The sequence below is a fragment of the Aegilops tauschii genome, chromosome 5, assembly GCF_002575655.3.
Source record: "Aegilops tauschii subsp. strangulata cultivar AL8/78 chromosome 5, Aet v6.0, whole genome shotgun sequence".
In the NCBI taxonomy this organism is placed as follows: Eukaryota; Viridiplantae; Streptophyta; class Magnoliopsida; order Poales; family Poaceae; genus Aegilops; species Aegilops tauschii.
The window spans coordinates 166182878-166200670 of NC_053039.3; positions in this window are offsets into that span (position 1 = coordinate 166182878).

Consider the following 17793-nt stretch of genomic DNA (forward strand, 5'->3'; position numbering starts at 1 on the left):
ACATCAACTAGCATTTTGAATGTAGCAATGTCAGGCCTGAGGACTTTGTCCAGTTCGCTTCTTTTCAACTCAAGGATCAAGCTGCCGAGTGGTATCAACAATACAATGATTCCAGAGGAGGTCGTGTGATTACCTGGGATGATTTCCGCCGAGACTTCAAAGCTCACCACATTCCACAAAGTGTTGTTGAGAGCAAGCGTGAGGAGTTCCGCAATCTCAAGCAAGGCAGCATGTCCGTGTATCAATACAATACCCAGTTTCAGAAACTCGCTCGCTTCGGTAAGCAAGACGTTCCTGATGAAAAGAGTATGATCTATCAATTCAGAGGTGGCCTCAGAGAAGATCTGCAATTACCTCTCGTGCTTTTTGAGCCGACCAAGTATGATGATTTCTACAACATGGCACTGAAGCAAGAGGCTGCTCAGCTCAAGTGTGTGGCTTCTAAGAAGAGAGTCAGGGACGCAGTTCAGTCTTCTTCTTCCTCACTAGTGGCTGCTAAGCAACAGAAGTTCTGGTTGCCTCCTCCTCCTCCGTTTCGTCAGCCTTTCCAGCAGAAGAACAAAGGTGGCCATTGATCTTCCCACTCACTCAACCCTGGCTATCAGAACAAGTCTCAGAATCAAGCTCCAAAGTCGAATGCTCCTTATCATCGTCCACTCTCAGAGGTGACTTGCAACAAGTGTCAGCACAAAGGTGACTATGCTAACAAGTGCTTCAACCAAAGGAGCCTTCCGCCTCCTCCTCCTGTGAGATCTTCCAGCAATGCAGTGGTCAAGCATAATCCCAAGTTTGCAAAGGTCAACATGATAAACGCAGCTCAGGCAGAGGACTCTTTAGAAGTGATAATGGGTAATCTTCCTGTTAACGACTTTCCTGCAAAAGTTCTTTTTGACACTGGTGCATCGCTTAGTTTCATCTCAAGACCATTTGCATGAGCTGTGTCGTGGAATTGTCACGGCAGATGTCCTCGAGCAAGGACTTAGTCATGGAGCCATCGCCGCTAGGAAGCTTAAAGGGGTTAAACGGGACAAGGGACACGAAGATTATACTGGTTCGGCCCCTTACGTTGAAGGTAAAAGCCTACTTCCAGTTGAGGTGGTATTACTTAGAGTTTCAATGACCAGGAGCTAAACCGCTCTGCCTGGCTATCGATCTGATCTTACTTGTCCTGAACCGCCGCCGGGTCGCCCCTTTATATAGAGAGGTCAACGCCCAGCGGCTCTCAGAGTCTCGGCCGGCTTCTAAACAGCGTCCGGCTCGAACTCTTAACTATTCTTGCCTTACACTACAAGTCACGCCGTACGGCGGTTTACCACTACGGGCCTTAAGTCGCCTCCGGGCCTTAAGCCCATTATTGACCCGCCATCTTCGAGCTTGACTCTGGGCTTCATGCGATGATCGTCTCAATGTAACCCGGCCCCTCCTGGGTGGGTGAAACCAATAGTTATATCCCCAACATTAGGCCCTAGATTGATTTGAACCGGTTCATGTCAATCTTCAATACCTTAAGAGAAAATCTTCCGGCTTCTGCTTGTGCGAAGGTCATAACCCGCCATGACGTCATCTTCCGGATTCTTGGTAACCCGCCGTGACGTCATCCGCCATTAATGCACATTCCATCCAATGTATCTCAACGGATCCTTATCTTAATAACTATCCCGGAAATCGAGGCACCTCTGCAGCTGGATAATCATGTCTTCGGCCTCCTCGTTTCTCGCGCCCACTCATCAGCCGTCCCTTATAAATAGGCCCGGCCCTCAGGTCTTCGTCACTCTCCCTTTCCATCATCTTCCTCCTCTCGACACCCCAGAGCCCGAGCTCCGCCGCCGCCGCCGCGCATCCCGTCTGCACCAACCAAGGCTGCTGCATCGACCTGTCTTGACCAGAGAACCGCGACGCATCTCCGCTGCTCGTCAGCACCAGTAAGTCCTCGCCATCCCGTTTACTAGATCCACATTAGGGTTCGCAAGTTCTTCGGTGTTCTTCGTGGTTCCTCGCGATTCCTTCGCAGTTCTTCCACAACGGCTCCCTTTGATCCAAGAGTAAGGCACAACTCCGGCGGTAGTCGTTTCACGCCCATTTTCCATATTAGCAGACCCCTTTTGCTTGCTGAACTTCTCCATATCAGTTTTTAGGTCTAGAAATTTTTCTTTTCTGGACGATCGCTTGATCAAAAATAATCCTGTAATCTGTGAAACTTGTTTGTGCAACACTTAGGCAAAAACTTCATCTGTTAACCATGGCGGGTCATATCGCCGGCTTAAAAGAAGCCATGCTTTATGAAATTTCTGGATCATTCATAATAAAATTAAATAACTTAATTGCTCATGATATCCACGACGGCTTAAATAACCTGACACAATTAACCATATATCATTAGGCCCTTTCATAAGCCGCCATCTTGAATACTGAACTGAAATTTTCCTCCGGTTTAAATTTGAACCGGAAACTTTATTTTGTCATAGGCTTCCATCTTTCACAATGCCACCTAAGGCTCCCAAAGCACCCATCACCTGCAACTGGGTTAGATCCAACGTCACCGACAGCATCTTAGCTGACTTCGTGAAATAGGGTTATCTGCCAAAGAAAGAGGTCATGTCCTATCGTGCTCCTGACCCGTCAGAAGAGAGGCCTCAACCCAAAGATGGGGAAGTTGTCATTTTTACTGATCACATGAACCGGGGCTTTGCTCCTCCTGGCTCAAAATTCTTCAGAGATGTCCTGCACTTCTTTGACCTGCGACCTCAAGACATCGGACCCAATTCTGTGTCAAACATCTGCAACTTCCAAGTGTTCTGTGAGGTGTACCTCGGAGAAGAACCCAGCTTGCTACTCTTTAGGGAGTTATTCTACCTGAACCACCAGAATGAATGTGCCAACGGGCCTAGCTTGGAACTTGGCGGAATTTCAATCCAACGACGGAGAGATTGTCTCTTTCCTTATGCTGAGCCGCCAAGCCACCCGAAAGATTGGAACCAGACATGGTTCTACTGCCAGGACACTTCTCCGGCTGACGAGAACCCTCTGCCCGGCTTTCGCCCCCAGCGCCTGGAATCAAATCACCCCTTGCCGGACAAATTATCTCAAGCTGAACGTCAACCACTTACACCCACCATCAACAAAATCAAAGCTCTTCTGGGGAACGGCTTGAATGGTATTGATCTGGTCCGGGTCTGGGTTGCCTGGCGGGTGATTCCTTTAAGCCGCCGCCCCGGCTTGATGTGTGATTACACAGGCCAGAAAGATGATCCTCTACGACACAGCCTAGACGACTTACCTGAGGACGTCATTGACGATACAACCAAGTCGCTTCTGAACGAGAGCCTGGCAGACTACAGGAGAGTGGGCTTACGACCTTTTTGCAAGACTAACCCGGCTCCAGTGGTAAACCATTAACCTGAATGCTTCTCCTTCCATTTTAACGATTTTGTCTTAACTTACTAACCTTTGTTGTATTTTACAGGCTAATGATAAATTCTGGAAGGTCAAGTATGACCATGAAGCTGCCAAGAAAGCCAGGAAAGTTAAAAAAGCCGCCAGGAAAGCCACTCCCCGTAAGAAGGGGAGTAAACCTAGCGCCTCGGACCTGCTTCGTCTGGAAGACACCTCCGAGTCAGAGGTAGCTCTTGACTCTTTAGGCTCCTTTTTAAACCATCTTATTGACACGGATTATCAGTAGGAGGACACTGGAACAAGTCATGAAGTAAATGAAGAGGTAACTATAATTTCATCCGACTCCGAGCCTTTGCCTAAGCGGAAAGTTCGAAGAGTAACCCGGAAAGTAAGATTTTCACAACCTTTAGCTTATCAAGATCCTTAATTTCTTTTGAAGCGACATATTTATGAGACCCGGAGGCAGACCCGGACTAGCAAAGACGCAGACCTCTCCTCCGGTTTACCCCAAGCGACAAGGAAGAGCCGGACTGAGGTTATCTCCAACTTATATCCTTTTCATCCTTTGGCGGGCGTCACTCGTCAACCACTCAATTCTTCTGATTCAAACTACCAGGGAACTTCACCTTCCTCCGGTGACTCAATGCAGTCTAGCTTGCCGGCCTTCAAGACCGCACCCGGGTAATGATGATTAGCTTACTTTGTGCTTATCTTACTCATGTTTTTACACTAACTCTTTGACTTTCAGTGTCCATGTAAAGCCCAGCAAGAGGGCGAAGAAAAATAAGCCGGCCGAAGAGCCGGTCCTGACTGAACCTGAGGCTTCTGCTCATGAGCCGCCAACTGCACCAGCTCCTGAAACCACCACTGCTCCATCTGATGAACAGGTCATGGAAGGTTCCGATAACCCGGAGATCCCCAGCCCGGCTCATCCAGATGATCTGGACGTTGTAATCACCCGGACAGAGTTTGTCGAACCAGGAAGACCCACCGTGTTAGCTAGATGCTCTGCCAAGGAAGAGCTTCTAGAACGCTGCAGGGCCAGGATGGACATCACTGACCGTGCCAATCTGAGCATTGGAGATATTGTCTCTGGCTATGTTAATCAAGTGCACAACAGCCGGGACCTAGAAATTGACATGGTGAAGCAAATACAGCAAAAATCTGAGGTATGACTCTCTTGCTTACTCCATAGTTATCCTCACCATACCAGCCCCCAAGTCTATGACTTATGATAAAATATGTTGTAGACTTAATACCGGCTTAATAATTACTGCAAGAAAACCGGCTTACCTGGTCACACTCAAGGGCCAGCTTAAACAGTCATAGTTGACCCGGTTCTTTCCTTACTTTAATCAAGTAGTTGAGCAACTTTACACATTAGCCCCCAAGTGCCAAGTACCTTTGCCTGCAAAGTGCTTGGGACTTATTTTCATGAACCCGCACTGTAAATAGAGCTTTTCAGCATACATTAGCCCCCAAGTGCCAAGTGTCTTTACTTGCAAAGTGCTTGGGACTTAATGCTGCATTATAATCACCCTAACTGTAACCAGGAATTTGTACAGTTCGCCTGTAAGAAATTTGAATCAGAAATCTCTGATCTAAGGAACCGCCTGAAGACCCAGGAAAGTGAGACCCTAAAGGCCAATTCCAAATTTGAATTCAGTATATCTGCACAAGAGAAACTAAAGAAAAAGTTTGAAGCAGAAAGAAAAGCCTGGGCAGATGAGAAGACTGCCTTGCTCAGCCGGGCCGAACAAGCGGAGGCCGCTCTTACTGAAAGAACCGCTGAACTTTCCGGCTTAAAACGCCATGTATCTCAGATGGTCTCCGCAATGTTCGGTAAGTTCTCTGTAAGTTTCTAACTAGTTTACTTCGTTCATTTCCCATAAGTATCACCATTGCCATTAGCTCACCTGACTTTGTCATGCAGGCCCCAGGAGCTCCAATCTTAATCAAAATGTGCTGACCAAATTGAAGGCGGTTTATACTTTGGTAGAGCAACTGTACACCGGGTCACAGCGTGCCTTAGTCGTTGTGGCTCTGTCAAATGAGGTTCCCACTCACCTGGCAGATGTACTCAGGCGGCTTGCCGTACTTCCTCAATACTTCCAAGAGTTGAGACGGGCTTCTGCAAGAACCGGAGCTATAGCCGCTCTGAGCCGGGCCAAGGCGTTTCTACTGGAGCTAGACCCGGCCGACATCGCTCTTGGATATGCCAGCTTGAAGGAAGACGGCACCCCCTTTGACCACAAAGACTTCGCCGCCTGTGTGAAGAGCGAGCGCCCGGTGGCCACCTTGATTGGTAATGGTACAGACCTTACCAAGTATCAACCGGGCTATGAAGCGGAGAATCAGAGGATCCCAACACCACGCTATGAAGCAGTCAGCCTGATTCCTCTGACTCGTAAGCATACCTTCGCCCCTGAAGTTGACCCGGCCGGGTTAATTGATGATGAGGCTCAATTTGAAGCCTTGAGTGGCATTGACTGGAAATCATCAACCTTCCAGGTCATGGCCACAGCCGGAGGAGCGGAGAGGGATGACCCGGAAACCTTAGGCCAACAACGCCCTTGATCTCGCAGGTGGCTCATATGATGTCTTAAAAGACGATGCCTCACCTTTCAGACTCAGGGAGTCATGTAATAGAGTAGGACGAATACTTAATTTTGTCGTGCCATCGTGCACGTGTGTAGTGCTTAACTCTATTTAAGCTGCTCTTTTATATTCTTCCGGGTTATGTTTGATCTTCTGCTTTCCTTAAGTTTAAATAGCTGTCTTTAATTGTCCTGCATAGAAAACAAATCACAAGTCTCTAGGCGGCTTACCGCTCGGAGAGTCATATAACCCAGAATATGAATCAAAGTCATAATAAACCGGCTCTCAATTATATCTTCGACATACCATAATAGCAGACCTGCGAGCCTTCAAATACACTTCCGGTTTATGTAGCCCGAATAATGAGGTTGAGAACGCCGGCTTACCAGCACTTATAATACTTATTATGTGCCATCAACATTATTAATCAATGTTAAGCCGGTGGACTTAGAACCACCCTTGAATACTTTTGATATGATCAAAAGAACTTGTTTGCAACAAAAGATGTCAAAAATCTGGAGGCTTCTGATTCGAATACGACCAGAGAACCGTCCCAAAGGGGTTAAGCTAAGATTCGAATACGATCATATAGCCCCCAGTGGCTTTGGCGTTGCCGATCAAGAGGGTACCGACAGCTATGTTCTCTTTGGTTCGAATACGACCCATGTTTGAACAGGAAGCCCCCAAATGACCTTGAGAGTTGTTTAACAACGCTGATTCGAATACGATCCACGTCGGTTCCCAAAGGGGGTCGAGCTATGATTCAAACATGATCAAGAAAAACTCCCCAATGAGCTCGGCAATATGCCAATCAAGTGGGTATCGACAGCTATGTTCTCTTTGGTTCGGATACGACCTATGTTTGAACAGGAAGCCCCCAAGTGATCATATTTTTAATGGCTAGATTCGAATACGATCATAAGCCGGATCAACCTCCAAGTGACCATGTAATGTTGCAATGAAAATAACAATGACACATTTACCTTTGGAGGAAAAAGGGACAGAGGCCCTGCTTTATTATTTATCACAATATATACATGGCTATAGAAATATATACATTATGAGAGCCAGTGGCTCAAGTGTAATAAGGCCGAAGCTGAGCTATGTTCCATGGCCGGCGGGTCTCCTCCTCCGACTTACGTGAATCTTTGTGCTCCCGAACATCGATAAGATAGTATGACCCATTGTGCAAGTTCTTGCTGTCCACAAAGGGCCCTTCCCAAGGCGGGGATAACTTGTGTGCGTCTGTTTGATCCTGGATGAGCCGGAGCACCAGATCACCTTCCTGAAAGACCCTGGACTTAAACCGGCGGCTGTGATAGCGGCGCAGGTCTTGTTGGTAAATCGCCGAGCGAGCTGCTGCTACGTCGCGTTGTTCGTCCAACAAGTCAAGAGCATCTTGACGCGCCTGCTCATTATCCGCCTCGACATAAGCCGCCACTCGAGGCGAGTCATGACGGATGTCGCTAGGGAGGACCGCCTCTGCTCCATAAACCATGAAGAAAGGCGTGTAACCCATAGACCTGTTAGGAGTAGTATTGATGCTCCATAATACGGAGGGTAACTCCTCCACCCAACATCCCGGCGTCCGCTGCAAAGGGACCAAAAGCCGGGGCTTGATGCCCTTCAAGATCTCCTGATTGGCTCTCTCGGCTTGACCATTGGATTGAGGGTGAGCCACTGATGAAACATCAAGCCGAATATGCTCTCGTTGACAAAACTCCTCCATGGCGCCTTTAGACATATTGGTACCATTGTCAGTTATAATGCTGTGTGGAAAACCAAAGCGAAATATCACATTTTTCATGAACTGAACCGCCGTGGCTGCGTCACACTTACTAACGGGCTCTGCCTCAACCCACTTTGTGAACTTGTCAACCGCCACCAAGAGGTGGGTCTTCTTATCCTTGGACCTTTTGAAAGGCCCAACCATATCAAGCCCCCAGACTGCAAACGGCCAAGTGATTGGAATCATCCTCAACTCTTGAGTCGGCACGTGAGCACGTCTTGAGAACTTCTGACAACCGTCACATTTACTGACTAAGTCCTCTGCGTCAGCATGAGCCGTCAGCCAATAAAAACCATGACGAAAAGCCTTAGCCACAAGGGATTTTGAGCCGGCATGATGGCCACAATCCCCCTCGTGAATCTCACGTAAAATTGCTTGACCTTCCTCAGAGGAAACACAGCGCTGAAAAATTCCAGTGACACTGCGATGATGCAACTCGCCATTGATAATTATCATTGACTTAGACCGCCGGGTTACTTGTCTAGCAAAAGTTTCATCCTCAGGAAATTCTCCCCGGGTCATGTAAGCTAAGTATGGCACTGTCCAATCTGGGATAACATGGAGAGCCGCCACCAACTGTGCTTCTGGGTCAGGAACAGCCAAGTCTTCCTCTGTAGGCAACTTGACAGAAGGGTTATGTACAATATCCAAGAAAGTATTAGGCGGCACCGGCTTTCGCTGAGAGCCCAGCCGGCTTAATGCATCAGCCGCCTCGTTCTTTCTGAGATCGATGTGCTCTACTTGGTAACCCTGAAAGTGTCCAGCAATGGCATCAACTTCGCGACAGTAAGCCGCCATGAGGGGATCCTTGGAATCCCACTTGCGTGATACTTGTTGGGCCACTAAATCTGAGTCGCCAAAGCACCTTACCCGGCTTAAGCTCATTTCCTTAGCCATCCTAAGACCATGGAGCAAGGCCTCGTACTCAGCTGCATTGCTAGTACAGGGAAACATCAACCGTAGTACATAACGAAATTTGTCACCTCGAGGGGAAGCTAACACAACTCGAGACCCCGAGCCCTCCAATTGCCTGGACCCGTCAAAGTGAATGGTCCAGTATGTATTATCCGGTTTCTCTTCAGGCACCTGCAGCTCTGTCCAATCGTTGATGAAATCCACCAATGCTTGAGATTTGATAGCAGTTTGTGGCACGTATTTTAGACCATGAGGCCCAAGTTCTATAGCCCACTTAGCAACTCTTCCTGTGGCTTCTCTATTTTGGATGATGTCTCCTAGGGGAGCAGAACTGACCACAGTGATAGGGTGGCCCTGGAAATAATGCTTAAGCTTCCGGCTTGCCATGAACACCCCATAAACAAGCTTCTGCCAATGTGGATACCGTTGCTTGGACTCAATGAGTACTTCGCTGACATAGTAAACCGGCCGCTGAACCGGATGCTCTCTATCCGCCTCCTTACGGTCCACCACCACAGCTACACTAACGGCTCGTGTGTTAGCGGCGACATACAACAATAAAGGCTCCTTGTCGACAGGAGCAGCAAGGACCGGCGGCTCAGCTAGTTGTTTTTTCAAATCCTCAAAAGCAGCATTAGCAGCATCATTCCAGACAAAGTCATCTGTTTTCTTCATGATCTGATATAGTGGCATGGCCTTTACACCGAACCGGCTTATAAACCGACTCAAAGCAGCGATGCGACCCGCCAGACGCTGGATGTCATTTATGCACGCCGGCTTAGCCAGAGAGGTGATTGCTTTGATCTTCTCCGGGTTAGCCTCAATGCCTCTGTGAGAAACCAGAAAACCCAAGAGCTTGCCTGCAGGAACACCAAAGACACACTTGGCCGGGTTAAGCATCATCTTGTAGACCCGGAGATTATCAAAGGTCTCTCTCAGATCATCTATCAAGGTCTCCTTCTTTCTGGATTTGACCACGATATCATCCACATAAGCATGAACGTTGCGCCCAATATGATTATGAAGACAATTCTGCACGCAACGCTGGTAAGTCGCCTGTGCACTCTTGAGCCCAAAAGGCATAGACACATAACAGAAGGCTCCAAAAGGAGTAATGAACGCCGTCTGCTCTTGGTCCTTAATAGCCATTTTGATCTAATGGTAACCAGAGTACGCATCCAAAAAACTCAAACGCTCACAACCCGCCGTAGCATCAATAATTTGATCAATACGAGGGAGAGTAAAAGGATCAGCCGGACAAGCCTTGTTTAAATCCGTATAATCCATGCACATACGCCAGGTGCCGTTCTTCTTGAGTACGAGCACCGGGTTAGCTAACCATTCTGGATGAAAGACTTCAACGATAAACCCGGCCGCCAAGAGCCAGGCTACTTCCTCACCAATGGCTTTCCGCCTCTCCTCATTAAACCGCCGGAGGAATTGCCTGACTGGCTTAAATTTTGGATCAATATTGAGAGTGTGCTCAGCGAGTTCTCTTGGTACACCCGGCATGTCAGAAGGTTTCCATGCAAAGATGACCCTGTTCTCACGGATGAACTCGATGAGCGCGCCTTCCTATTTCGGATCCAGATTGGCACTGATGCTGAACTGCTTAGATGAGTGACATGGAACAAAGTCAACAAGTTTAGTCTCATCAGCTGACTTAAATTTCATTGCCGGCTCATGCTCCGTGGTTGGCTTTTTCAAAGACGTCATATCTGCCGGGTCAACATTATCCTTGTAAAACTTCAACTCCTCTGTCGCACAAACAGATTCAGCGTAAGCAGCGTCACCTTCCTCACACTTCAAGGCTATATTTCGGCTGCCATGCACCATAATGGTCCCATTGTGACCCGACATCTTGAGCTGCAAATACATGTAACACGGCCGTGCCATGAACTTGGTGTAAGCCGGCCGCCCAAATAAAGTATGGTTCGGGCTTCTTATTTTAACCACCTCGAAGGTTAGTTTTTCCGCCCTGTAGTTGTACTTATCTCCGAAGGCTACTTCCAGCTCGATCTTACCAACTGGATACGCCGACTTACCAGGCACCACCCGATGAAAAACAGTGTTGGACTGGCTGAGGTTTTTATCAGTTAATCCCATACGACGGAAGGTCTCTTAATAGAGGATGTTGATGCTGCTGCCTTCGTCCATGAGCACTTTACTGAATTTATACCCCCAACCTGAGGAGCCACCACCAAGGCCAGGTGACCAGGATTATCAACTTGGGGAGGATGATCTTCCCTACTCCATACAATAGGCTGCTCAGACCATCTTAAATAGAGGGGAATTGCCGACTCAACAGCGTTTACAGCCCTCTTATGAAGCTTCTGGTCTCGCTTGCACAGACTGGTAGTGAACACATGATACTGTCCACCATTGAGCTGCTTTGGATTGGTCTGGTATCCCCGTTGCTGCTGCTGCTGATTACCCTGGCCAAATTGCTGATTAAAACCCCCTTGAAAATTATGAGAATTGGAATTTGTGTCGCCGCCCGGGCCATGAATGCCGCCGGCGCCTGAGCCGCCGCCCGGCCCATTGTTGCCATTAAAAGCGTTGGAATTTTTGAAGGCCTTCATGATTGCGCAGTCTTTCCATAGATGAGTAGTCGGCTTCTCCCTAGAGCCGTGCCTTGGACAAGGTTCATTCAACAACTGCTCAAGCGTCGGGCCTGACCGGCCGGCTCGGGGAGGTGGTCTCCCCTTGCGTCGGTGGTTGTTACCCTACGCATTGGCGTTGGCCACAAACTCCATACTACCATCAGCTTTACGTTTGTTACCTCCTTGGTTCACCGGGTTATGCTGAGGGCCCTTGCCATTGCCGTTCTTCTTTCCCTTCCCTGTCCTTTCATCATCCGACGCGGGATCCTTGGTACTATCAGAGTCGGCGTACTTGACCAGAGCCGCCATCAGCGTACCCATATCATTGCAATCACGCTTGAGCCGCCCGAGCTTCATGTTCAAGGGCGCAAAATGACAATTTTGCTCCAACATTAAAACTGCAGAGCCGGCATCCCTCTTATCAGACGAATGTATTATCTCTTTGACCCGGCGAACCCAATGGGTTGTAGACTCGCCCTCCTGCTGCTTGCAGTTAGTCAAATCCACAATTGACATAGACTACCTACATGTATCTTTGAAGTTTTGGATGAACCGGGCTTTTAGCTCTGCCCATGACCCGATAGAATTGGGCGGCAGTCCTTTCAACCAAGTGCGGGCGGTCCCATCCAACATCATGGTAAAGTATTTGGCCATTGCTGCTTTGCTGACCTCTAGCAACTCCATAGCCATCTCGTAGCTCTCGATCCATGCTCCGGGTTGTAAATCAGCCGTATAATTAGGTACCTTCCTAGGTCCTTTAAAATCCTTGGGCAGACGTTCATTACGGAGAGCCGGCACCAGACAAGGGACACCTCCGGTCCTCGTAGGTACACCCGCCTCAATAGAAGCCGTCGGATCAACAGGGAGGGGCAGGTAAGCCATTAACTGAGGCGCCTGCTCCGCCTCTTACCGTGCTCTATCTTAGTCTGCCGCGTTAAGCGCCCCATTATGAGCCTGGCCGTGGCCAGCTGGCAAGTCACGGCGCCGGACGTTGCTTGAGCCGGTCGCTGACCATGTGTCTGCTATAACTTGGGCTCCGGCCTATACGAGGGGTTGAATGAATCATTTCCCGGCTATATGAATATGCCTCCTGTTGCGCCAGAGCCGTCTGAAGAAGTTCTCTGACCCGGCGGGTTTCGACCGCCGTTGGAGAATCACCCTCGATTGGAAGAGCCGCTAGTCGCGCCGCCGAGGCGATCATGTTTTCCAACGGGTTGGCATAATGACCCGGCGGTATTGGCATGTACTGAGGCGGGGTAGTGTTCACATGGGGAGGCCCCATCACTTGCGGCTGAATCAGCGTTCCAGCCCCGGGTGCCGTGATCTCTGGCGGATTGCTGGGCCCTGCACCAGGCGTGTTCAAAAGGTTTCGAGGATCATAAACTGGAGGGAGTCGAGATTGGGCCTTCTGGTGCCTCCTTCTCATGATCTCATTGGACGCGTTCTTGTCCATCGTGAGCCGGAAAGACTGCGCCTGAATCAGCTGAGTCTGGGCGCTGAGAGTCGCCCGCTCTGCAGCCATCCTGATCCCTTCCGCTGCCAGATCTTCCTTGGCTCTGGCTATATCCAGCTTTGACTGTGCCACCTCCGCATCATGTTGAGCTTGATCCGCTGGGACGACTGTAGCGGTTAACAGGGCCGTCATCTTATCTGTGAGATCCATTAGCACGTGAGCCGGCGAGTGCGCAAGGCCCCCTGCCCCAGCGGCGGGGTTTTGAACAGGTTGTGCGCCGCCCATGAAGATTCCAACCCGGCTGGGTGGCTCAAAGGGGTCCGGAATACTGTCGCCATCGGAACAACCCCTGAGCCTGCCATCTTGAAGTTGATATAACGAGTTGGTCTCGTCTGTGGATGACTCGCCGTCAGAGCGAGCGGTCGTCTCATCGCCAGATCCAGATCCTTCAGAGAGTCCTCCATGGACGCATCCCACGAAAGCACGCTTCAAGGCAGGCAGAGTCCGGGCAGGTCTTGCATGCTGAGCCGTCTCGATGAGGTCGGCGCAGAGGTCTGACTCAGTGCCCGGCTCGCCAATCTTGCCAATGATAACGTGGATTCCGCCGAAGGGGACCCGGTACCCATACTCGATTGAGCCGGCGTGGGGGCCCCAGCTTGCATCGTCGATGTAGAGCTTGCCGCGACGACTCTTGGTCATCCGGCCCATAGCGTATCCCTTGAGCCCTTCGAAGCTGCCCTTCAAGAACTCAAATCCACCGTGCGCTGGCCCCACGGTGGGCGCCAACTATCGTGGAATTGTCACGGCAGATGTCCTCGAGCAAGGACTTAGTCGTGGAGCCATCGCCGCTAGGAAGCTTAAAGGGGTTAAACGGGACAAGGGACACGAAGATTATACTGGTTCGGCCCCTTACATTGAAGGTAAAAGCCTACTTCAAGTTGATGTGGTATTACTTAGGGTTTCGATGACCAGGAGCTAAACCGCTCTGCCTGGCTATCGATCTGATCTTACTTGTCCTGAACCACCGCCGGGTCACCCCTTTATATAGAGAGGTCAACGCCCAGCGGCTCTCAGAGTCCCGGCCGGCTTATAAACAGCGTCCGGCTCGAACTCTTAACTATTCTTGCCTTACACTACAAGTCACGCCTAACGGCGGTTTACCACTACGGGCCTTAAGCCGCCTCCGGGCCTTAAGCCCATTATTGACCCGCCATCTTCGAGCTTGACTCTGGGCTTCATGCGATGATCGTCTCAATGTAACCCGGCCCCTCCTGGGCGGGTGACACCAGTAGTTATATCCGCAACAAGTTGCATTTCCAAGAAATGCCTAGAACGTTAGCAATTGTCTCTCTGGGCAAATGCATGAACGCAAGCTACATGGTTCCGGATGTTTCCATGAAGATGGGGGACTATAAATTTCTGTCTAAGCCAATTGTCCTTGGCGACTCTGATATTGATCTAATTCTCGGGATGGACTGGCTTTCTAAGCACAAGGCTCAACTTAATTGTGCTGCCAGGGAAATTCAATTGACACACCATTCTGAGGATGTTATCATCTATGCCGCTCGTGATGAAACCATTCGGTTGTTTTCTCTCAATGAGAAGGGCGAGTTGGATGCTATTTCTCAGATTCCAGTCATGTATGAGTACCAAGATGTCTTTCCAGAAGAGCTTCCGGGTATGCCTCCTCATCGGCCAGTCGAGTTCGTTATCGATCTTGAGCCTGGCACGGAACCCGTTTGCAAGCGTCCATACAAGCTTGGACCCAAGGAGCTGAAAGAATTGAAGAAACAGCTCGATGAACAAGAGCGTCTAGGTCTGATCAGACCGAGTTCATCTCCATGGGGTTGTGGTGTTCTTTTTGTCCAGAAGAAGGATGGCACGGACCGACTTTGTGTCGACTACCGTCCATTGAACAAGAAGACAAGTAAGAACAAGTATCCACTTCCCAACATCAATGAGCTATTCGAGCAACTAAAAGGTGCTAAAGTATTCTCCAAGCTTGACCTTCGAATGGGTTATCATCAGATTCGCATTCGTGAAGAAAGATATTCCCAAGACAACATTCAGAACAAGCTTTGGTTCTTATGAATATACTGTCATGTCTTTCGGCCTTGTCAATGCTCCTCCAACATTCTCTCAAATGATGAATTTCATCTTCAACCCCTATACCAATGAATTCATCCTGGTGTATCTCGATGATATCTTGGTCTTCTCCAAAAATAAGAAGGATCATGCCAAACATTAGCGATTGGTGCTCGACAAGCTCAGAGAGTATCAATTCTATGCGAAGTTTTCCAAATGTGAGTTTTGGCTTGATGAAGTTCTTTACCTTGGTCATATCATCTCTGCCAAGGGCATCGCTGTTAATCCCGAGAAGGTGTCTGCAATTGTAAATTGGGAACCTCCTCAGAATGTCAAGAAGCTCCGCAGTTTCCTTGGTCTTGCAAGCTATTGTCGAAGATTCGTTGAGAATTTCTCTAAGATTGCAAAGCCTCTTTCCAACCTCCTCCAGAAGCATGTGAAGTATGTCTGGACTCCTGAGTGTGACGTTGCTTTCAACACTCTCAAGGAGAAACTCGTCACAGCTCCTGTCTTAACTCCTCCTGACGAATCCAAGCCATTCAAAGTTTTCTGTGATGCTTCTCTTCAAGGTCTCGGTGCTGTGTTAATGCAAGAGAAGAAATTTGTGGCCTATACCTCTTGTCAGTTGAAGCCCAACGAAAAGAACTACCCCACTCACGATCTTGAGTTGGCGGCAGTTGTCCATGCATTGATAACATGGAGACATCTCTTGTTGGGATGAAAGTGGACATATTCACCGATCACAAGAGTCTCAAGTACATCTTCACTCAGCCCAACCTCAACCTCAGGAAAACTCGATGGGTCGAAATGATTCAAGAGTACAATTCGAGTATTGAATATACTCCGGGCAAGGCCAATGTCATTGCAGATGCTTTGAGCAGGAAGGCTTATTGCAACAGTTTAGTTCTCAAGCCATTTCAACCGGACCTTTGTGAAGCTTTCCGCAAACTCAATCTCCAAGTTGTTCCTCAAGGCTTTCTTTCCAACCTCCTAGTCTCTCCTACTTTGGAAGATCATATTCGTGAGGCACAACTCCTAGATACCATGGTGAAGATGGTGAAATGTGGTATTGACAAGGGCATTTCCAAATACAAGTGCTATCGCATTGATGACAGAGACACTTTATTCTTCGAGGACCGGATTGTGGTTCCTAAAGGTGATCTAAGGAAAGTCAGAATGAACGAGGCGCACAATTCTCTTCTTTCCATTCATCCTGGAAGTACGAAGATGTACCATGACCTCAAGCAGTCGTATTGGTGGACTCGAATGAAGCGATAAATCGCTCAATTCGTGAACGAATGTGATGTCTGTCGAAGGGTGAAAGCAGAACACCAACGACCAGCTGGTCTCCTCCAACCTCTTGCTATTCCAGAATGGAAGTTTGATCATATCGAAATGGACTTCGTGACTGGATTTCCTAAGTCCAAGCGCGGAAATTATGCTATCTTCGTTGTCATCGACAAGCTTACAAAAGTGGCTCATTTCCTTCCAATCAAAGAATCTATCACAGCAGCTCAGTTGGCAGAGCTATAAACCTCCAGGATTGTCTCCTTGCGCGGCATTCCACAATTGATATCTTCAGATCGTGGAAGCATCTTCACTTCTAAGTTCTGGGACTCCTTTCAGAAGGCCATGGGCACCAACATTCGCTTCAGCACAGCTTTCCATCCTCAAACTAGTGGCCAAGTTGAGCGAGTCAATCAAATCCTTGAAGATATGCTCAGGGCTTGTGTCATTTCCTTTGGCATGAAGTGGGAAGATTGTCTTCCATATGCCGAATTCTCCTACAACAACAGCTTCCAAGCGAGTTCGGGCAAGGCCCCATTCGAGATTCTATATGGCAGAAAGTGCTGTACTCCTCTCAATTGGTCAGAGACTAGTGAACGCCAACTTCTTGGCAATGACTTAATCACAGAGGCTAAAGAAATGTGTAAAGTCATCCGTGAAAATCTCAAAGCCGCGCAATCGCGCCAGAAGAGTTACTATGATAGCAAGCACCGTGATGTGGCTTTCGAGATCGGAGACCATGTCTACCTCCGCGTCTCTCCAATGAAAGGCACTCGTCGCTTCGGTATCAAAGGGAAGCTTGCCCCTAGATACGTGGGTCCTTTCAAGATCATTGGCAAAAGAGGCGACCTCGCCTATCAACTTGAGCTTCCCTCCAACTTCGCGAACGTGCACGATGTGTTCCACGTGTCACAGCTTCGCAAGTGCTTGAAGACGCCTGAGCGTACCATCAACTTCTAAGAGATTGACCTCCAAGAAGATCTGTCCTATCATGAGCACCCCGTTGCTATTCTTGAAGAAACTGAGCGCAAGACTCGCAACAAGTCAATCAAATTCTTGAAAGTGAAGTGGTCGCACCATTCTGACCGAGAAGCCACCTGGAACGTGAGGACCACCTCCGTTTCGAATATCCGGAGTTCTTTCAGTCCTAGATCTCGGGACGAGATCCTCTCATAGTGGTGGAGTGTTGTAACACCCCGGATGTAACTTTCCATATTTGTAACTCCAACTCTTGCCATTTTCGGCTATGTGTTATGATATTCCATTCGTGGTCGGGTTTTGTCTTTCGTTTTGCATTTTGTTCATGTCATGCATTTCATATCATCTCATCATGTGCATCTCATTTGCATACGTGTTCGTCTCATGCATCCGAGCATTTTCCTCGCTGTCCGTTTTGCAATCCGACACTCCCACACGCACCGGCGCACCCCTCTTGTCTCTTTCCATCAGCGGGTGTTAAACGTTCTCGGAATGGACCGAGGTTTGCCAAGTGGCCTTGGTACACCACCGGTAGACCACCTGTCAAGTTTCGTTCCATTTGGAGGTCGTTTGATGCTCCAACGGTTAACCGGGTAACCGCAAAGGCCTTTTGAGTGTTGCAGCCCAACACCCCTCCAAAACAGCCCAATAACCAATCTAATTCACTTTCATGCTCTCCATCATTCGATCAC